At 44.2% G+C, this 22,807-nt stretch overlaps 1 protein-coding gene and 1 long non-coding RNA gene across 24 annotated transcripts in view; one reads left to right on the top strand and one right to left on the bottom strand.

Moving 5' to 3' along the window:
* ST3GAL4 (ST3 beta-galactoside alpha-2,3-sialyltransferase 4) overlaps positions 1-22,807 on the top strand; it is a 181,596-nt gene that overhangs the window by 99,041 nt on the left and 59,748 nt on the right. The gene's annotated exons all lie outside the window — the stretch shown is intronic.
* LOC146340517 (uncharacterized) lies at positions 3,622-21,822 on the bottom strand. Its single transcript, XR_014783718.1, has 4 exons — positions 21,533-21,822; positions 18,716-18,843; positions 13,613-13,739; positions 3,622-4,755 (listed from the first exon to the last, which is right to left on the bottom strand). It is a non-coding gene; the product is annotated as an uncharacterized LOC146340517 (long non-coding RNA).

Raw genomic sequence — 22,807 nt, 5'->3', positions numbered from 1 at the left:
ATACCATTCCGGCTATGACTCAATCTTATGGAAAGTGCTATTTATGAAGCTTATTCGCTTGATTATGCAAATCTCTTCCCCCGAAAGCATGTGCTGATGTGACAGCCAGTTCAAATAAAAGGAATGATGCCCTGCGTGTAGTAATATATACCACTTGAAATTGCTGCAGAACATTAGTCGTGAAATCTTATTAGAGCTCTGTATTTTCAAAGCCCTCTTCGAATGTTCTCCTGTTCTTTACCAGCATAAATGAATGAGTTTTTCAATCATCTTGTGTAAGCTGTATCTGCCAGGTAACAATCCAAGCTGCAGAAATGTTGTGCACAACCATGCATTTCTTCTGTCCATTTCGGGACCTGCTCTCAATATTCTGGCTTGTCGGAGCAGAGTTGCATTTTGCAAGCCAACACTGAGCCCTCATTCAGGGTATTTCCAGCGGTGTGGAAAATTCTGCTTGTAGTCACAAGTCGGACGTCCCAGTCACTGTGAGCAGAGGTTCATGGGTGAAGTGGACAGTGGCTGCTACAAGTCAGTCACTCCTGTGCCACGATTCCAGCTTTTAAAAACCGAGTGTGTGTTTTGATGGCTAAGTTCATGGAACTGAACACCCACAGGTTTAATGGGGTCTGATATTTCTGTAAAGTAGACATCTGTGGGACCACAACGGAGTTTGCTGACTTTTGCAGTTAAACATCAAATGTGTTTGTTTGTTTTAAATCTGGACATGTTTAATGAGCAAGCGGGGGGTGGAGTGTGACCCTGTTGGTTCTTCTGGACCTCTCAGCGACTTTCGATACCATCGACCATGGTATTCTTCTGGATCGTGTGTCTGGATTGGGCTTGGGAGGTACACTTTTAAAGTGGTTCCAGTCCTTTCTGGAGGAGTGGTCTCAGAAGGTGCTGCTGGGGGATTTTGGTTCCACCTTGTGGCCGTTAGCCTGTGGGGTGCCGCAGGGTTCTGTCTTGTCCCCCATGTGTTTTAACATCTACATGATACTGCTTGGGGAAGTCTTCAGGAGATTTGGGCTGAAATGTCATCAGTATGTAGATGATACTCAGCTCTACCTCTTGTTTCCATCTGCACATCCCAGGGAGGCTGTGGAACTTTTGAACCAGTGTCTGGAGGCTGTTTTGGGATGGATGAGGGTGAACAAGCTGAAACTTAATCCAGACAAGACAGAGGTACTGTGGGTTGGGAAACCAACTACTTTGGATGGAGGTTTACAACTTATCTTAGATGAGGTTCTACTCCCCCTGAAAGACCAAGGGTGCAGTTTGGGAGTCCTCCTGGACTCTGAGCTAACTGGGGAAGCCCAGGTGGCTGTGGTGTCCAGGAGTTGCTTTTTACCAGCTTATGCTGGTACGCCAACTGCGGCCCTATCTGGAGAGGTTGGACCTTGCCTCAGTTATCTACACACTAGTCACGTCCAGGCTGGACAACTGTAATGCGCTATATGTGGGGCTGCCTTTGAAGATGTTTCAGAAACTCCAGCTTGTGCAGAATGCAGCTGCCCGAGTACTGGTGGGGTGAGGCGATTCGATCACATAATGCCTATACTGCACCATCTGCACTGGTTACTGGTGTGTTTCCGAGCCCAATTCAAAGTGCTGGTTTTGACCTTTAAAGCCTTAAATGGTTTGGGACCAAGTTACTTGAAGGACCAGTTTCACCCATATCAGCCTGCCCACACCTTAAGATCAGAAAGAGAGGCCCATCTCATTTGCCCACCCATGAGAGCAGTCAGGTGGGTGATCACATGGGAGAGGGCCTTCTCTGCAGTAGCCTCACACCTTTGGAGCAAGCTGGCCTTGGAGGCCCTCCATGCTCCATCATTGCAGACTGTTAAGAAGGCCTTGAAAACATATTGTTTTACCTTGGCTGTCTGGTGATATGACTGCTGTTGTTGCTGTTACTGCTGTTAATATTGTTGATGGTTTTATTGTTGGCTTTTATTGTTGTTTTTATGTTTTTGTCACTTTTACTATTTTAACTGTTTTAATGTATTTTATTGCTGTAAGCTGCCTTGGGAGGGCTTCTGCCCAGAAAAGTGACCAAGAAATATTTTAAATGAATGAATGAATAAATAAATAAATAAATGCCTCCTTCCCATGCACCTTTGGTGGCATGTGATCTGTTTCCCCATGATAAAATTCCATGCAACAGGAGTCATGTGGGTGAGGATAGCAGCATGAGTCTGTTTGATTTAATGCAGCAATCAGATTTGATTTCTTAGGGGCAAAATGAGAACCAGCACATGTGGTAGGTTTTCCACTTACATTCAGTATCAATCCACCCATGCACTGAGATCTACATTTAAGGCACTTTTCTGAGTACCTCCACAAGCGGAAGTAAGGCGGGTGGCAACTGGCAGAGGGATGGGGAAGGCTTTTTGGTGGTGGCATCTCACCTGTGGAATTCCTGGCAGCCCCTCTGCTATCATTTCAGTGCCAGGTGAAGACCCTTATATTTTCCCAGGGTTTTGAACATCGCTGAGTTTTCCATCTGTGAGTTTTTGTTGATTGGAGTTTTAGCTTGCACTGTGTTGTTTCATTGTAGTTTTTAAATGTAATATTTCTGGGTTTTTAAAAAATCTTTTGTAAGTTGCCGTAGGAATTCTGATTGGCCAGTGAAGAGCACCCACAAACTATGAACCTGATCCTTTAGGAGGAACGCAGCCCCGTCCAGAACAGGTTGAACATCACCTAGCCGAGCAGACGAATCACCCACTAACAGTACTTCTGCTTTGTCTGGATTGAGTCTCAGTTTATTGCCCCCCCCCCCCCCAGTCCACTACCATGCCCATGCACTGATTCAGAACAGCCACTGCCTCACCTGGATTTGATGAAAAATGAAGTAGAGCTGGATGTCATCTGCAAATTGATGGCACCTCAGACCAACCCTCCAGATAACCTCCCCCAGCGGTTTCATGTAGGTGTTGAACAGCATAGGGGATAAAATATAGCCTCGTGGAACCCCATGGCATAGTTGCCAAGGCACAGAGCCATAATTCCCCAGCATCACTTTCTGGAATCGGCCATCCAAGCAGGATTGAACCAGTGCCGTGCCTCCAACTCCCAACCCAGACAACCTATCCAGAAGGATACCATGGTCAATGGTATCAAAAGCCACTGAGAGGTCCAGGAGAATCAACTGGGTCATGCTCCCCCTGTCCCTCTCCCAGCAATGGTTATCCCACAGGGTGTCCAAGGCAGTTTCTGTTCCAAAACCAAGCCTGAAGCCTGATTGAAATGGATCTAGATAATGATTCATGAGTGCTTGGAGTTGTCCTGCAACCACCTGCTCAAGCACCTTGCCCAGGAAGGGAAGGTTGGTCACCAGCCTATGGTTATCAACATCCTCTGGGTACATGTTAGGCTTTTTCAGGAGTGGCCTGATTACTGCCTCTTTTAAAGAGGCCGGCACCACTCCCTCTCGCAGGGAGCAATTTATAGCCTCCTGGACCCAGCCGGATATTCCCCTCCTTATTCAATGTAATAAGCCATGAAGGACAAGGGTCGAGCACACATTGAAATATGGCCCCTCCCATATGGCTCTGGTGCTTTCCTCAGTGACTGCATCCAAACCATATCCATTCACTGGTTAGTAAAACTCAGCAGTGTAACCTTTTAAAGGAAATTAGTGTAATTTAAAAGCAAATATCAGCTGCCTACATACTGTATGCATTCAGGAAGTATCCGGTACGTCATTGTAAACATTCACCTTGCTCCTTTATAATTTGAGGATTCAAATATTTGTTTTTCTGATTCCACAGGAAATCTCCTAAGCCCAGGTAAACAAATCCTAATCAAGCAAATTACTCCTTCAAAGACCAGGCAAAATCTTTATATACCAGTCAAAGGGCCTAACTACCTGCCATCTTTTCTATATATAACTTGTGCTACTGCATGGCAATGAAACTTTTGTCTAGTCATTCTTCTTTAAACTGTGGTGACTGTTGTAGAGATTTTTCATCGGCTAATAGGTCTTAAGTCGCATCCTAGGAAGTTCAGATGGGATCCAAGTGGTATATTGCTTTGAAGGTCAAAGGTTTAAAGTTCTCTGTGATACATTGCTATGGACATCCCCCTGAAATCAGTGGGGCTTAAATTCTTAGTAATGTGTTCAGTTTCAGAGTTTAAGCTTCCTAATTTTGGTGCTACGTACTGAACTCTTCCGCGTGTCAAGGTACACAGTTGGTGCTGAGCTCCACTTGGCACAATTCCTGCCTTCCAGATACTTCATAAAAGATCTTGCCGCACCTTTAGCTGGGTAAAGCCTATGTTGTGTAAGGTTTATCCATATCGTTCTGCTAAATAACTTTTACTTTCTAAAGCTGCACTCGCAAAATCCTCTCCTTCTGCCATTCTTCTGTGGTAAGGTCCTGTTGGGGTCAATGCTTGTAAAACAGACTTCTAAGCTATTGGAATGTGAAGGTAAAAGCAAGTAAGTTGCCCTGCCTTTTGAGTCCACAGGACTAAGAAAATGTTACCCAGAACTAGAACTGAGCCAAAAGTCACCCTTTGAGATATACAGTACCACAAAACAGCCCTCCCACTTCCATAGTTGACCATTATTTCATTGTTTCTCCTGTGAAACACAGAGATCCTATTCTCCCATTCAGAGCAAAGATGAAGAGCTCCTCTCACACTGATTTGGCTTTGTAATGTTGATGTTGATGCTTCATGATGTTGTGTCACTCCAGCTATATGGTCCCTGATTGGCTGGATCATCTAGCCAAGAAGAGGAGGAGGAATCTAAAAAAAAAACACACAAAAGCAATTGCCAAGAGGGTCAGTGAACGGGACTGAAATGTTGACAGGCCGTTTGAAGAACATGGGGGGGGGGGGAATTGAAAATTCCTGTTGTCTATGAAAATTTGTATCAGCCGTACTCAGAACTAGAAATGCGTACTTTCCTTTAATGTTTTTATAGCTGAGGTACCCATTTTCCTATTAAAATCTTATTCAGAATCATAGAATAGTAGGGTTGGAAGGGGACTATAAGACCATCGAGTCTAACCCCCTGCTCAGTGCAGCCAGGAATCCAAGTCAAAAGCGTCCCTGACAAGTGGCTGTCCAGCTATTTTATCAGTAGTGAACAGCAGGGCTGAATGCTAGGCTTGTAAGCAACCCCTGGCCCATTGTCTATGGTGAGTAACAAATGTTTGCAGGTGAACAGGCAGAAACATCTTTGTATCATGGGGTAAAATCTAGCATAAGCCCAACTTCGAGTAGACCCATTGAAATGAATGTGACAAGTTAGTCATGACTAACTTCTGTCCCATTCATTTCAATGGGGCTACTTTAAGTGAGGCTTATGTTGGATTTTACCCTTAAAAGGCATTTCCCCCCCCAAAAAAAAAATCTGTGCCCCTCCCCTTCAGGCTGAAGGTGTGTCACAACTGACTGGTATATGTATACATGGCCAGGTGAGGTAGCCAAAGGCCAAAGCGTGGTCAGCGAGCAGGGAGTCAGTAGCAGCAGAGCAGAAAGAGAGAGAGAGAGAGAGAGGAAGAGTTAGAAATGGGGGAAATGAAAGACTGAGACCTGTGTCTACACATGCAACAGAACGAGAAGATAGACTGGACTGCACCACATCAGACTGCTGGTGGGGGGATCACATTTTTGAATGCTTCTCACTGTTGTTGTTTTAAATTCCCTGCAAACAGAAAACCAGCACAGCTGGCAAAGGGCTAGGATAGAACCTTTATCTGTCCTATACTAATTTTCTACTTCTGGGAGTATTCCTTATGTGAAGGAGCATTAAATACTGGAATCCTCCAACAGCAGGCCGAAGTTATAATATTCTCTAGCCCGCAAACGAGTAAATAGGAATGTAGGAAGCTGTTGTATATCAAGCCAGACCATTGGTCCATCTAGCTCAGTAATGGCTGCAGGGATAGGCAGCAGCTCTCCAGGGCTTCCGTCTTTTATCATCTCTACCTTAGAGATGCCAAGGATCAAACTTGGGGAACCTTTTGCACGCAAAGCATATGCTCCTATCACCCATAAAAGGATGTGGAATGGATACATGAATCCATCCAGATGAAGTGCAGGTAACTTTGAATACAAAGGCTGGGCGATTGAAGTTGATAGGGAAAACAAAAGAAGTAAGGACAAAGAGGCAATTTTACCAGAGGCCCTGTCAATGGATTAAAATGGAGAGAGATAAGCAGCCCTGGATTTATATCAAGGCTGCTCTTCTGTACTGTTAGAGCTCTTTGGAGCCTGGAAGGGCAAATGTTGAGCCTTGGGATACAAGATTTTCCACAGTCCACTACTTTACCATGTCATTTATTCCCTTTTTATTTCCCTCCCCCAGTTTTCCTCTCCTGCAAATTCTTCAGATCGGTCTCCAATCATGTTTGCTTTTAATCCAGGAATTGCACCATTTTGGTTTCTGCTGTTGGAATGTACTGATGGTGATTGTGCATGTCTCAGTCCCTTCAGAGATCCTGATGCATCTTGCTGTCAAGACACCTGCTGTCCTCGATTTCAGCCTAAAATTGTAATCGGCTCTGTTTCCTCTGCACTGCTCCTGAGTTCATCCTTGTGGGCTGTGTGGTATTTGCTCTCAGATCACCTATTAAGAGATTAGGGAACTCAAAAAGATGGTCATGCTTAAATTGGTTGCCAGTCAGAATCCCTTCATGGATCACTGCCTTGTTGTGGCGAAGGGGCTTGCGTAACTCAGTGAAGCCATAAGCTATGCCATGCAGGGCCACCCAAGACGGACAGGTCATGGCGGAGAGTTCTGACAAAATGTGGTTCACTGGAGAAGAAAATGGCAACCCACTCCAGTATTCTTCCCAAGAAAACCCCATGGAACGTATCACAAGGCTAAAAGATATGACGCCGGAAGTTGAGCCCCTCAGGTCGGAAGGTGTCCAATATATTACTGGGGAAGAGCAGAGGGTATTTCCAAGTAGCGCCAGAAAGCGTGAAATGGCTGGGCCAAAGCCGAAAGGACACTCAGCTGTGGATGTGTCTGGTGGTGAAAAGAAAATCCAATGCTATAAAGAACAATATTGTTTAGGAACCTGGAATGTAAGATCAATGAATCAAGGTAAGCTGGAGGTGGTCCAACATGAGATGGCAAGATTGAACATCGACATCTTGGGAATCAGTGAACTAAAATGGACAAGCATGGGTGAATTTAATTCAGGTGACCATTATATCTACTACTGTGGGCAAGAATCCCTTAGAAGAAATGGAGTAGCACTCATAGTCAACAAAAGGGTGGGAAAAGCAGTACTGGGGTACAATCTCAAAAACGACAGAATGATCTCAGTACGAATCCAAGGCAAACCATTCAACATCACAGTAATTCAAGTCTATGCCCCAGCCACTGAGGCCGAAGAAGCTGAGGTTGATCAGTTCTATGAAGACCTACAACACCTTCGAGAACTAACACCAAAAAAAGATGTCCTTTTCATCATAGGGTATTGGAATGCTAAAGTAGGAAGTCAAGAAATAACTGGGATAACAGGCAAGCATGGCCTTGGTGTACAAAATGAAGCAGGACAAAGGCTAATAGAGTTTTGCCAAGAGAACACGCTGATCATAGCAAACACTCTTTTCCAACAGCACAAGAGGTGACTCTACACATGGACATCACCAGATGGTCAATATCGAAATCAGATTGATTATGTCCTTTGCAGCCAAAGATGGAGAAGCTCTATACAGTCAGTAAAAACAAGATCTGGAGCTGACTGTGGCTCAGATCATGAGCTTCTTGTTGCAAAATTTTGGCTTAAATTGAAGAACGTAGGGAAAACCACTAAACCATTCAGGTATGACCTAAATCATATCCCTTATGAATATACAGGGGAGGTGAGGAATAGATTTAAGGGATTAGACCTGATCGAGTGACTGAGGAACTATGGACGGAGGTCCGTAACGTTCAGGAGGCAGCAACTAAATCGATCCCAAAGAGAAAGAAATGCAAGAAAGCCAAGTGGCTGTCTGATGAGGCTTTACAAGTAGCTGAGGAAAGAAGGGAAGCGAAAAGCAAAGGAGAAAGGGGAAGATATATCCAGTGGGCCTTAGGAAGCCTTAGTAACAACAAAGCTAGCGGAGATGACAGTATTCCAGCTGAGCTATTTAAAATCCTAAAAGATGATGCTGTTAAAGTGCTGCACTCAATATGCCAACAAATTTGGAACACTCAACAGTGGCCACAAGACTGGAAAAGGTCAGTTTACATTCCAATTCCAAAAAAGGGCAATGCCAAAGACTGTTCAAAGTACCATACAATTGCGCTCATTTCACATGCCAGCAAGGTTATGCTCAAAATCCTACAAGCTAGGCTTCAGCAGTATGTGAACCGAGAACTACCGGAAGTACAAGCTGGGTTCTGAAGAGGCAAAGGAACTAGAGGTTAAATCACCAACATTTGCTGGATCATGGAGAAAGCAAGAGAATTCCAGAAAAATGTCTATTTCTGCTTCATTGACTATGCTAAAGCCTTTGATTGTGTGGATCACAACAAACTGTGGCAAATTCTTAAAGAGATGGGAGTATCAGACCACCTTACCTGTCTCCTGAGAAACCTGTACGAGGGTCAAGAAGCAACAGTAAGAACCAGACATGGAACAACTGATTGGTTCAAAATTGGGAAAGGAGTACGACAAGGCTGCATACTGTCGCCCTGCATATTTAACTTATATGCAGAGTACATCATGAGAAACGCCAGGTTGGATGAATCACAGGTTGGAATTAAGATTGCTGGGAGAATTATCAACAACCTCAGATACGCAGACGATACCACCCTAATGGCAGAAAGCGAAGAGGATCTAAAGAGCCTCTTGTTGAGGGTGAAAGTGGATAGTGGAAAAGCTGGTTTGAAACTCAACATTAAAAAAACGAAGATCATGGCATCTGGCCCCATCACTTCCTGGCATATAGAAGGGGAAGAAATGGAAGCAGTGACAGATTTTATTTTCTTGGGCTCCAAGATCACCGCAGATGGTGACTGTAGCCATGAAATTAAAAGACGCTTGCTCCTTGGGAGGAAAGCTATAGCAAACCTAGACAGCATAGTAAGAAGCAAAGACATCACCTTGCTGACAAAGGTCCGTCTAATCAAAGTTATGGTTTTCCCAGTAGTAATGTATGGCTGTGAGAGCTGGACTATAAGGAAGGGAGTGCCGAAGAATTGATGCGTTTGAACTGTGGTGCTGGAGAAGACTCTTATGAGTCCCCTGGACTGCAAGGAGGTCAAATCAGTCAATCCTAAAGGAAATCAACCCCGAGTGCTCATTGGAAGGACAGATACTGAAGCTGAAGCTCAAATATTTTGGCCACCAAATGCAAAGAAAACTTACTGGAAAAGACCCTGATGCTGGGAAGGATTGAAGGCAAAAGGAGAAGGGGAAGGCAGAGGATGAGATGGCTAGATAGCATCACCGATGCAATGAATATGAACTTGAGCACACTCCGGGAGAGAGCGGAGGAGAGGAAGGCCTGGCGTGCCGTGGTCCATTGGGTCACGAAGAGTTGGATACGACTTAACAACTGAACAACAACAATCTGTCAGAACTGAAGAATATAATTAAACAAAAAATGTAGGTTGGACTGGTAGGAAAGACTCATGCTGTTTTTGAGGGCAGGTTGGTGTTAAACCATTCCCTGGCAGAGTGTCAAGGGCTCCTTGGAGGCCTCTCTCAATCTAATCCAGTAGCCAAGTCCAGACACAGACAAAGGGATTCTTTTCAAAGCTTTATTCCTCTTTTACAACTTAACAACTCTACCGTTAGCAACTAGATATGAGCAGCAGAGTACCTATGCCCTAAGTTGGAACAGTTGGTCCCCGTTTGAAAGGGAATCACTGGCAGACCCCTGAACTTAAGGGCTAGGGAGAGTCCCTCCCCTTTTCCCTTGGATCCTCTGGGCGCAACCGTTGTTTGCGCGCCAACCGGGCACTACGCCTCCTTTCCGCGCCCTCCATTTGGCGCCGCTCTCTGCGTTGGCGACACGCGTCCATCAAGTCTGCTTCCCGTGCTCTGTCACTCCCAGGACTGCTATCTAAGCTAGGAATGCCAGTGGGAGGAATCTTCATCAGCTGTTGGCCCTGGGAAAGAGGAGCGTGCTCCTCTCCCAGAAGCGACTCCTCTTCCTCAGAATCTGAACTACTCTGGGATTCTATGGGCTCAGTGTCCACCCTGACACAGAGAAGCTGAAATACAGAAACAAAACAGATGCCCTACCACACCTGTGTATATAATGCTTATCTCTGTGGTTCCTTTCCCCATGTGCTGTGTTTCAGCCGTGTGCGTGGGAACCTGTTGTTTTCAGCCGTCTTTTGACAGCTGAAGATTATGGCTGATGCTTTTACGCTCCCTTTCTCCTGATTTCTAGCAGCAGAGCTTCCCATCTGCTGTTTCTGCAAAGCATTCTTTAAAATGGAGACAAAACCCAGCAGTAAACAATCCTATGAGCTGTACAGATTCACCTAAACACAGACACGCCCCCCCCCCCCCACATACGCTGAACAGTTCCCATTTCTAAATGCAGAGGCCCAAAGTTGTCAAAAAGTGACTCTGGAAGATGTCATGAGCTTCCTTTGGCTTCTCCTCTTAGCTGCATTTTGGATGTCTGTGTTGATAGCCATGCAGATTTTATTGGCCAAGCGAATGGAAGCTTTTGGTTTAACCTGCCTGTTCAGCATTCTGGATTATAACACATTATCAACCTTGAAGACTGATATATCAGAATGGTGTGTGCATATTCAGAACACAATTCTATGTACTAAGTTCAAACACCAGCCTGATCCTGATATTAGTTGCACAGTTCAAATTTAAATCACTGGGACTGAAGTCATAACTAATTTGTCCCATTGATTTCAGTGGGCCCTAATTTCAACTAACTTAATCTGGATCCAGCCCTGTGTAATACCAACTTCTGGCCTTTCAAATATTGGAATGTATTATGTTATCCTATTCATAAAATGTATTAACTATCTTCCCTAAAGTAGCTTAAAGTGCTAAAAACACCCCCAAAGTTCCATAAAACGAAGAAAACAGTCTAAAAAACGAATAGCATCAAACCATTACAACCCAGACCATTATATTATTTATAAATAATACAGCCACCTGTGAGATGTTTTTGTTAGTTTTTTTTGCCCCTGCTACAAGTGCACTTGCTTATTCAGTAGTTCCATTACACATCTCTCTGGTTTGTTGTGGGGGAAAGGGAAGCATCCTGGATCCAGTGTATGTAATCTGTGCCTATCCTTTGGGAGCCCACTCCAGTAAGAGCATGCAGATGGCTAAAGATACCATAGTGGTGTGTAGCTGCCTGCTGAAAGTTCATGGTCTTAAGACTATCTTGCTGGTCATTAATCCATTAATCATGTTTGTGCTTTTTCTTAGTGCTGTGCCGAAAATTTCTCCCACATTTTTTGACCATTCTCATTCAATTTGATAGAAGAGAAATTACTTTCGAAAAGAAATTCAGTGGTGAAGAAATTTTGGAGAAATTCTCATGGGCTGGGTTTGAGGTTCTTGTGCCTACCTTACTTAGGAGGTGGCCAAGGAGCGTGTGTGACTGCCCTGTTTTTCATGTACAATCATACCTCTTGTAGCCTGTGGCCTTCTCAGCTTCCTACACTTCAATTAAAGCCCAGGGGAAGGAATCATGAAATAATTCCTCCCATAGGGTCTTTTCAGCTCTGGAAGTGCAGACAGCCTGGGAGGCTAGCAATGATTAGGTAAGCTCAAAAACAACATAAAAATAAATTATAAAACACCCTGAGAATGAGGTACAATAATGAAAGCCTCTTTCATGGGAGAAGAAAACTTTAAGGAGCTACACACAACACTGCCCCTCTCACATCTTCATTATGGAGTATGCAAAATGGGGACCAGCCTACCACACAGATGATGTTGTTTCAGAACCCCCCAAAAACAAACAAACAAAACCCTTATGGAAAAAGGAACTGTGCAACAACCCATCCATGGTGAGCCCTATGTGTGAGAAATTGTCGGAGAATTTGTCCTCCCACTGTAGAAATTTGGTGAAATTGTCCCTCCAATTTCTCTGCCCACAGATAGGGTGGAGAATTTCAAGAGGTCGTTTGTGCACAGCATTACATTTTCTCTCAAGTGCCTTGCACTAGGGATGGCGGAGAATTTCTCCCCGAAACTTTGGGGGGGCCGAGCGCAAACGTGTTCGGCCCCCCGAACAAGTTTCGGGGAGAAATCCTCTGCCCCCCCGCCCCCGCCCCCCCCGGGACGGGACTTACCTTCACCGAATGTCCCTCCCGGTGGCTGGTCCGGCCGGCGGTTCAGCGGGTGTTCGAGCGAGGCGGGAGCGGCAGCCAGTCTTTCGACCGGCTGCCGCCGCCGCCATTACAATGAAAGAAAAAAAAAACGCCCCCTGATAGGCTACGTGACGATTCACGTAGCCTATCACGGCTAGATTTGCAAAGTCAGCCGTGATAGGCTACGTCAATCGTCACGTAGCCTATCACGGGTGAATTAAAAAAAAAAAAAAAAGTGTGTACGGATAATGGCGGCCCCCATAGGGAGCCGCCATTCCCGTTCCTTATTTGGTCGCTGTAGTCTACGTAAAGATTTACATAGACTACGGCGAAAATAAGGGCAATGCTATTTGCGTTGCCCTTATTTTCGCCGTAGTCTACGTAAACATTTACGTAGACTACAGCGACTAAATAAGGAACGCGAATGGCGGCTCCCTATGGGGGCCGCCATTAGCGTACGCGCTTTTTTTTTTTTAAAGTCACCCGTGATAGGCTACGTGACGATTGACGTAGCCTATCACGGCTGACTTTGCAGATCTAGCCGTGATAGGCTACGTGAATCATCACGTAGCTTATCAGGTGGCGTTTTTTTTTTTTTTAACTTTCGCGTTCGCGGCTGGGCGAGGCGCCTCCTCCCCGGCCTGAATTTCGGCCGGGCGAGGCGGGACGCCTCCCCCCCGGCCTGAATTTCGGCCGGGGCGAGGCGGGAAGCCTCCCCCCCCCGGCCTGAACTTCGCGGGGGGACCAGCGAAGCACCTCCCCCCCACCGCGAACGTCCTTCGAGGACAGGTAAGTGACTTTCGTCCACCCCTACCTTGCACCATGATAGAATAGATGTTCAGCTTGCCAGGACTATGATAATACATTGTGAGGTTTTGCTGTTGTTGTTCCTTGTTTTGATTTTAAAAGGACTGAACTAGGCTTTACGGCTAGGACACATGGCTGTCGTTGGCTCATGTCTCTTCGTACCTGTCTAATAAAAGAAATACATGACACAGTGCATTACATTCAGTGTTTCCCCACCTGCTGCAAATAATTTGAGCTTGGAAGTGCTGAATGTGATAGTCCTGCAACGTGCATTTCTTCTACCAGATGTTACCTGGGAGATGTATAAGCCAGACGTGGGTCAGCAGCAGCCATGCATCCCCATAACGCTGGGGTCAGCAATGTGGCAGCCACAAGCACAACAGTGCCTCCCCCCCCCACGCACACACATACACCAGCACCTGCCAAGTCCCCCTGTCTCTCCTAGCATTTAATAAACATTTTCTTTTTTACAATTTAAAAAGATTTTGTGTTTTCTTTCTTTCTTTCTTTCTTTCTTTCTTTCTTTCTTTCTTTCTTTCCTACCTTTCATGGCTGAAAAGGAGATCTCTGGTCTTTAGCCTTCCTGTCTTTTCTGCAGCATATTTCTAGGCTCCACATGAGTCCCAGGGTGTTCTTTCGAGATGAAAGGAAGAGGGCGGGACATGCTCAGCTAGAGATGTGAAGGCCCGGAAAAAAAACAAACTGGATTTTTTAAAAAAAAATGTTCCCGGGTTCCCCCCCCCCAAGAATCATTCTTGTTTTTTCCTGAAAAATCGAACAGCTTTGGATTATGAAATATTTTCTTTCAGAATTTAAGACAACGTAGTTATATATTGTTTCCCAGCCTTTACTCCCCATAAAATGATTTCTAAAAACTATGCAATAAGAATACTTTTATAGAAAGACTAGAAATGTAAAATGACTGGAAATTATGAAGCCATGGGGAAAATATTTTTTAATCCTCTCTGTAAGATTCCCAGCATAGTTAGTTCTTTCATCCCTTATTGAAATAATTGATCTAAAGTATATTTTACTGATAGACATTTATGCTCAGTTTCCCAACACGTGACTAGAGTCACCATTGTGCATTCTTGACAGTAAATGGGCATTCTTGACAGCTTGGGTTTTGTTCCATAGAGTCCTGTGTTCCTGATGCTGTAGCAGTTTGTGTAGTTCTAATCTATTCAGACAATAATTATACATTTACCGAGTTTACTTTTAAAAGTTTTAAAATATGATAATTTTGTGAGCAAACAAAGTCATAGATAAAATAACTTTAGGAACAGAAACTCTGCTTTATGTTCCTGAAGCAGCCCTCCCCAACCTGGTGCCCTCCAGATGTTTTGGACTACAGTGCCCAGCATCCCTGACCATTGGCTATGCTGCTTGAAGCTGATGGGAGCTGAAGTCCAAAATATCTAGAGGGCATCAGGTTGGGAAGGCTGTGTTAAAGCAACAAAGTGACTGTAGATATGTGAAGAGTGCTAAAAAAATCAGTACTGCTTGAATTTAAATTTTTCCAAAATTTCCAATTTTTCCGGAAAAAGAATGGGAAAAATGGGGGATTTCCACGGCCTCAAAATTTCCACAGATTTTACATCTCTCTGCTCAGCTAGCTAAGATGGGGTGGGGCGTGGGGGTGTTCTGCCTGTGTGTGTGTTTGTGTGTGCGTGTGTTGGGAGATCGCCTGTATGGTTTTGGTTCTTGTTCTTTGGGGAAGAATCATGTGTGTGTTTCTATACGTTTGCTTTTGGGGACAGGTAGTTGTGTCTTTTTTTAATTTAGGCTGGGGGGGCATAATTGTGCTTGTGTGTTTGGTTGGTTTGGGGGGCAGTTTTGCCTTCCTGTGTTTTCCAGGGGCAATTCCCCCCCACTTGGGTTTGGGGGGGCAGTTTTGTCTGTTTGCTTGGGTTGTTTGGGGGGGCAGCTTTGCCTGCCTGGATTTTTTTGGGGTGAGGAAGTTTTACATATTTTCTCTTTTTCAGCTTGGGAGGAAATGTTTGCCTGTCTGTTTGTTTTGGGTGGTAGGTTTGCCCATTTGTTTACTTCAGGGTTAGTTTTACTTAGTTTTGCTCAGAACATCACGAGTTTTCTTTCTGTAAAATTAGAATCTTGTGCTTTGTGGGGACAAATATGTGGCTTGGCATGTGGGGCATAAACCCGACCTCTTTGGCTTGCAGTCTGTTTCTTCAGCCTTGAAAAAAAACAGAGAAAAAATAGGGACATCTTTTTTTTTGTTTAAAAAACCAACCCTGTTCCTCCCCTCCATTTTTTTTTTTTTTGGTCCTTGGGGGAGGGGAAAATGGGGGCAGGGTAACCCAAAGACTTTTGTCTATTTCTTACGCATTTTTTTCCAGGCCTTCACATCTATAAATTAACACATGCACATTTTATGCAATTCCGTGCCCTCTTTTTAGGTGATATATAGGTGCTCACGCTACTCACTCTGACTAATGGTAGGGCTGATCCTGTCATATCTGGGAAACACAGACAGGCATTTGGATTGGGGTTCGGCTCCTTTTGTTGAGTGTCTTTGCAATTATGTGTTTTTTATCCGAACAGTGACAAACCTCCAGCCAAGCTGGCTTGTGTGATTACAAATAGAAATGATTCATTGCATTACTCCCTGTTTTTCTGAAGTTTTTGCACTGTTAAACTCCTGTGGCAGCTGGTTCTTTTCGGTAGTGCTGGTAGATCTGTTGGGAAAATTCCCAAGGCAATCCTTACAAATAATACTAACTTAACTGTTGTAATGTTGAGAAGATTATGCACCGGAAGTGCTTTGAACACTCGAAAAAGCACAATAAAAATGTTAATTATCATCAAAAGCATCATCAGCTGAGCCCTTGCTCTTGTTTTTTGCCAGCCTCATAAGTTAGTGTGTGACTACTAGGAAACCAGATTTCCTCTATTGTGGCAACCTGGCTGTGGGTTTCCCTCACCAAACGTAGCTGCTTAGTGTCAGGTGAAAAGCCGTTTTGAGTAAATAAAAGTTGTTTGGGTAAAATACAAGCTTTCTGTAGGATTTCACTCTGGATAGCTTTATAATAATGCTTCTAGTTCTGCTAACGTCTGTTTGCGAGGTCTTTTAGTTAGCCTTAACTATTGTAACTTCTTCGTCTTAGGTTTTTGAACCATTTCTGAAACCTGGTGTGGATATCATTTAATAGAAAAACAGGATAAAAAATATTCCTGCAGTAAATATGGAAGTGGTGATCAGGCAGCTATTATAAAGCAAAATCAATAATTATTTAGCATATGTCTCTGAGTTTGCTGTAGGAAATGCTGAGTTGTGTCTTCTTCTTCATCATCACCATCACCATCATCATCATCCAGCTTCTTTTTCAGAAATTTATAGCTCACTTTTTCTATTTTAATTCAACATTCCCAAAGAAATATGCATAAAATATGCTTCAAGTATCAAACAAAAATCTAGTGTGCTGAAGCAAAATTTTAAAGCAATGACAGCGTTGAAAAAAAGAATAAAGCACTGGATAAAACAGCAAGCAGCACAGCAGATAAAATCAAAATCACTGTTCATTGAAAAAAAATTTTTGGCAAATAAAAAGCGATATTGTGCTGGCATCTTAGAATTACCAGAGCAGAGACCAGGTGGACCTCTCTAGGAAGAGAGTTTCACAGATGGGGAACCACCACTGAAAAGGCTCTCTCACCCCAGTTGACACTTTTGAAACCATTCTGAGAACGGTCTTGGAGGAAGACCATTTGGTTCAAATGCAAACAAGCAGTCTTCAGATTGTTTAAAAAAAGGTTCTTGAGAATGCATACAAATTGAATGCTGCTTTACTGTTTTTACCCCTAAAAATGAGGTTTTTTATATTGCCTCAAGTGACTACTTTTGGATTACTTCTGCAGAAAACATTATGGGTGCCTCCTTTCAAGAGGAATGTCACTAGAAAGTCAGTGGGAACAGAGCCAGCAACAGATCTTGCTTCCATCACATGTTCAGGCTGGTAGATTTCTGTGCCTATTCTCTAACGCTGACATTCATCCTAGCAAGAAGACCCAAGGGCTGGGTGTGGCTACAGAACTGTACATTTTAGCCACACACATAAACCACAGTTCACCAGGCAGCATTACCTACTCCACACCCTCTGTAGATTGCTTGAAAAAGCGGACATTGTCCTAACAATCCAAGTAGACAGTTTGATCTTCAAAAATTAAAACCACACTCCTCCCTAGCTCTGACACTCAGATGCACCTCTTCTGGTCATGCACCTTTCTGGGTACATAAATAAGACTTCCACATGATGGAAGAATTGCTGCAATTCTAGAAGCATTCAGAAGATAACTTCCACGAAGGATGGTGGCTTTTAGGCGATTCTTCAGTGAAGGAACTGGCTGCCAGGTATGACAAAGATGGTTTGCTTGTTTATGGAGAGATCAAGACGGAATGAGTCTTGAAGATGAAGAGGTCATCTTATCTGGCTAACTTTTTTCAGGCACTTCATGCCTCACTAAATCATAAGCCTATGCAGCTTGTTTCCTTTCTTTGCGTTATCTTTTTTTGTGTCCAGTTAGCTCTAGTTAAAAGATGGCTAAAGGCAACCGTGGTGCTTCCACAGTTCCTATGTTTCTCTGTGTTACTGATTTGAGACTAGTGCTGTGCCAGAAATTTCAGTTCTTCCATTTTTGGCATTTGGGGGGTCGGTGGGAGAGAAAATGAAAACTCTGGAGAAAGAGGCTGGGAGAGGTGAAAATTTCTGAGAATTTTCTCCATGGGGAGGGGGACAGGGTTTCCACATACCTTTTTAAGCATAGGCAATTCTTGAGGGGCCTTCTTTCTATTTTTTATTTTTTAAAAACATCCCCAGCACTTGCAGCAGCCCAGGACTCTTCTCCATGTGACTTCACCCTCTCTAATAGCCATTCGGGAAGAACTCCTGGCTGGAGAAGAATCCTGGGTTCCTGCAAGTGAGGGGGTGTTTTTTTAAAAAATAAAAAATAGAAAGAAGATCCCTCAAGAATTGCCCATGCTTAAAAAGGGTATGTGGATACCCTGTCCCCCTCCCCAAGGAAATTTTTTTTCTGAAATTCTCCCCCTCCCTGCAACAGAGGCAGAAAAAAAATTCCTCTGTTGCAGAGAGAGAAAAAGTTCCTGAAAATAGGGGGCAGGCTTTGACACAGCACCATTTGAAACTGACCGTCTTAGTGAACATTCATAGGATTTCACTGGGATTTTCTTTTATTCCTGTATTTTATTAGCCCTCTTGAGTCTTTAGGATACAACTGGCCAGAAATGTATGTCAACTGGTAGGTGTAGATGTTATATCTTTATGGGTTTCTTGTGTTTCTGTCTTGAATGAATAAGCGATGTTTGCATTTGCCCAGAATTTCTGAACATCAGCTTGATGTTCTTCTCATCGCATTTACTGTGGTGAAGCACATTCAATATTTCTGGTCAAAGCCCATCTACACATCTCTCATAGTGAGGTTGTAGAATGGAGGTTAGTACCACTTCAAACTGCAGATGTGTGTGATTGTGATGCTTCTCTCTGTAAAACACTACCTCAGTGATGGGTGCTCAATCTTTTCCTTCCTTCGTCCTCCCCCTTGCAATCCACACACTCCAGGATACTAGGCTTCAGGCTCACTACTTTATTAGTTAACGACTATCTTACTTACAGGGGGCCGTGGTGGCTTAGTGGTTAAGATGCTGAATTGCAGACTGGAAGGTCAGCAGGACAGCAGTTCGAGACCCGAGTGCTGCGTGACGGAATGAGCTCCCGTCTTCAGTCCCAGCTTCTGCCAACCTAGCAGTTCGAAAGCAAGAAATTGCTAGTAGATAAATAGGTACCGCTTCGGCGGGAAAGGTAACAGCGTTCCGTGCACCTCGGTGTTCAGTCATGCCAGCCACATGACCACGGAAGCATCTTCGGACAGCGCTGGCTCTTCGGCCTAGAAATGGAGATGAGCACCACACCCTAGAGTCGGACACGACTGGTTGGGGACATCTTTACCTTTTTATCTTACTTACAAATGCAAATTCTAGGGAACTCTCAGACTACAATGAAAACAGCTACTCCATACAATTACAAATAACAATAGAGGAGCCGAAGTGGAAGTTAGAGAAGTTGCCAGCAGTCTGAACAAGAACTTCTCTGCCAGACTAGCTCCGGAGGGATGCCCCTCCCCAACAGTGGCTCCCTCCTACGGAGGCTTTCACATGTAGCCAACCTGGTGAAGCGTCTGAGCTCCACTTCTAACTTTTCCTGCTACGCTCTGTGACGGTCCCTAGCATCCCTCAAGTCACACCCCTCACTCTCCTCCTCCCCCAAAACCTGGGTTTTCATGGAAGAGGAAAGGGGGTGGGGGTGGCCGTTCAGGCTGAGCCATCTGTGAGCCAAGGTCTTGGGAAGAAGGCCTTGCCACATCTGAGCTCACTAGGGAGGGAGCCTCCCCCTGTTCTGGCTGTTCCCATTCTGAATCTGAGCTGCTAGACATCTCCACACACTCAGATTCATTCCTGACAAACATAAATAAAGATGGCACTGGAAGTCAGCTCTTCGCTTTGCAGCATGCCAGCCTCCCAGTAAATCCCCCCCCCCACTTCCCCAAAATAATAATAGCTTAAGAAAAAACATCAGGAGAGGCGGGGAGCATAGTGGGGCCACCATGAGACCTAGGCTCTATGAGGTAGATGAGTAAATATAGGAGAGGCTGTGCTAAACTTCTCTAAACTTCTATCCGGGATGTGCTAGTTTACAACATGTGGGGGCCGGGGGTGTGTGTGTTGCTCAGCAGTGCATTCAAAAACCCAATTCCCCATCTATTGTCTGAAGTGCTATGGTCCAGAAACAGAATGCCACGTTACTCAGTTTCATCAGTCCGCACTATGTGTAAATTGGCTGCTCCTTCTCAGCTCAGTTTCCCCTCTAACTTTTCTTCCTCTTGCCACAACGGTATATACTGGTATATATAATTTTGTAGTTTACTTAATATGAGAGAAATCTACGGGCATCGGTAACATTTCTGCACAGACTCAGAATTGGGGGAGGCAGTAGCCCCCAAAGGCTGATAGTGCATTGCTCTACCTTCAGCCTTGAATCAAACTGTCTCAGCATGTGGGAGACTGAGCTTTGTGAATCCTGAACGAAGAAAGAACCGTAAAAGAAAATGATTTACACTAAATCAATTTACTCAAGATGCATACAACAGCATAATTGTTTCCTTAACGGTGAATGTGTTCTGAATTGCTCTGTGAATTCCACCAGATGAGCCTGGTTTCAGCCAAAACAGACGGCATATAATGTTTCTATTAACTTGATTTCTTTCTCCCCGACCCCCTTCCCCAATGTTTGTATGATCTGGGAACTTTTCTTCAACCAGCATGGTGTAATGGTTAGAGTCTTGGACTGGGGCTTATGAGATCCCAGCTCTAGTCCTCGCTCAGCCACAAAGCTCACTGGGATAAAATGGAAAGGAGGACCATGTAAGCTGCCTTGAGTTCCTTGAAAGGAGGAAAAAAGGTGTGATATAAATCTTATAATAAATAAATTAATTAATACTTTGCATGATTATTTTCACACACCCCTTCTTTAGGGGTATCTGAAAATATCTTAATTAGTAACCCATTATTTACACAGTACTTTTAATACAGTCTGAATTATATACAACAGGAGTACACCCTGCAGCCCAGGGGCTGCATGCATCCCCCCCCCAGCGATTTTCTACAGCCCCCAATGGTGCCCTGACCCCCCCAACACCCCCCCAGCCAATTTCTCCACGGCCTGTACTCTCCAGTCCCTCTCCCAGTGATCCTCATACAGATCATGCTTTCCCTGTCACTGCTAGTGTTGAACAAAGAGTGATCTGTATCAGGATCATTAGGGTGTGTTTGTATATGTTGTGTGTGTGTAGTCCCCGACCCTTGAGGCTGAAAAGGTTGTACACCCCTGCTTTATTGATTGATTGACCGTATTTGTACTCTACCTTCCTACCAAGAAAAATGGCACTCAAGGCAGCTTACAATCACAAATAAAACTTGATTAAAATAATAAAACAAATGCATTGAAACACAATTAAATCAAATACATTGAAACACAATTAAAAACACACAACAACAGCATAAAAACAGGATTCAACCAGCTCCTCTCTGAGTTTGTCACAAAGTGCATAAGGTTCTTCTGCATGGATGGATCACTGGGGAAATGGATTTATTTATTTGGATGGCATGTTCACCTGGCAAACAACCAAGTCCGTCAAATATATCTTGATAATGCAAAAGCAGTGACCCATGTTCTTATTCCCCATTAGTTTGTATGGCCAGGACCCATTTAACCAGGTTCAGCTTCCCACATGCCGCCAAACCTAGAATTGGAGTCACCTGTTTAGCAACTATAATAAATGCCAAGTTATGGATAGTGTCTTTGTATCTGATGCTAGAAATACAGGTCCCCTTTACTTATATCTTTACTCCAGAATACCCAGTTAGTTGAATACCTGTAGGATGTATTTTCAGCCTGCCTTGGAGTCTTTCATAATCTTCTTTGGGCATCCGCTGGCAGATTCCAGTCCTTCCCATTCTCTCTGCCTGATTCTATCACATCCACAAAAAACTGCTTCTCATGTTCAGCATCATGTACTTGTGCCTTCAGTACTTGCGACCTGCAATATTTTGCAAAGTGGTTGTGCTTGCCAGTTATAACAGACCTCCCCAAATGCAGCAAAAGCTTTTGCCCATGCTGTATGCCACAGCTTCTGCAAGCTTGAGTCGACCCTCCGTTTCCCATGAGCTTTGTTAGGTAGCTGCTGCACTCTTATCATTTAGCTTCTGTGGTCCCTGGTGTTGCTTTACTTAATGCATGGACAGTTTCTTCAGCTGGCCTCAGTTCTTTTGCTTGGGCCCCCACATTCTCTACTGCCCTACGTATCTTGAGAGTTTTTCCTAGTGTGCGATCTTCTTCGTGCGACAGCCTTTCTCGCATTTTCCCTAATGCCACAAATAATCCTGTCTCTGATCAGAGGGTCTGTTAGGTTCGCAAAGGAACAGGACTTGCTAAGGGTTTTTAGCTCCGTAGCCTATTGCTCTATGCTTTCATGCATTTTTTGCATGCATGTAAACAATTATGCCTTTCAAAGGTCTTACTTTGGGGGGGGGGGTATACAATACTCCTCAAATTTTAACAGTACTGCACTGAACTTCATGTTTTCTCCTTCTGCGAACTGAAAGTGACTGTAAATCTCTAATGCTTCCTCCCCCACCACATGCAGCAGTATTGATGATTTTACTTTTATCAGGTTTCCCTTCAGCCCCTGTGGCTGCCAGATAGAGTTCAAATCTTTGCTTGAATTTTCTCCAGTTTTCTGCAACATTCCCAGACTTTTGCAGGCTGGATGGAGGTTGTAACAGCTCCATACTTACCTTTGTGCTGTAGAAGCTGGAGGTTCTGCTGCCAAATTGAGGCCAGGCCACAGGCCTTTGGGTAGGGCCCTTGTTGCCCAAAGTACTCTGCTGGCCCAAGGCAAAAGAAAGCTACACTGCCTGCTACACTCATGTGACCTCCACTTCTGAGACCATGTAATAGGTTTGGGTCCATATCTTAGGAAGATAACATGGTGGCTTTATTAAATAGGGTTAGAGCAACAAATAGTTCTCAATTGGAACTGCTTCAGCCAGTTCGGCTCCACCCTTCACCCCATTCTTATGGGGTCATCTCCAAATTCCCATCCCTATCTTTCTTGTAAGGAAATGCTCGAAATTACTGCAGTTGCTAC

This window comes from Heloderma suspectum, chromosome 6 (assembly GCF_057233095.1).
Source record: "Heloderma suspectum isolate Gila_16-S chromosome 6, 16-S_ref, whole genome shotgun sequence".
NCBI lineage: Eukaryota > Metazoa > Chordata > Lepidosauria > Squamata > Helodermatidae > Heloderma > Heloderma suspectum.
The sequence above is the reverse complement of the archived record's forward strand: the minus strand, read 5'-3'. Positions and strand labels throughout refer to the sequence as shown.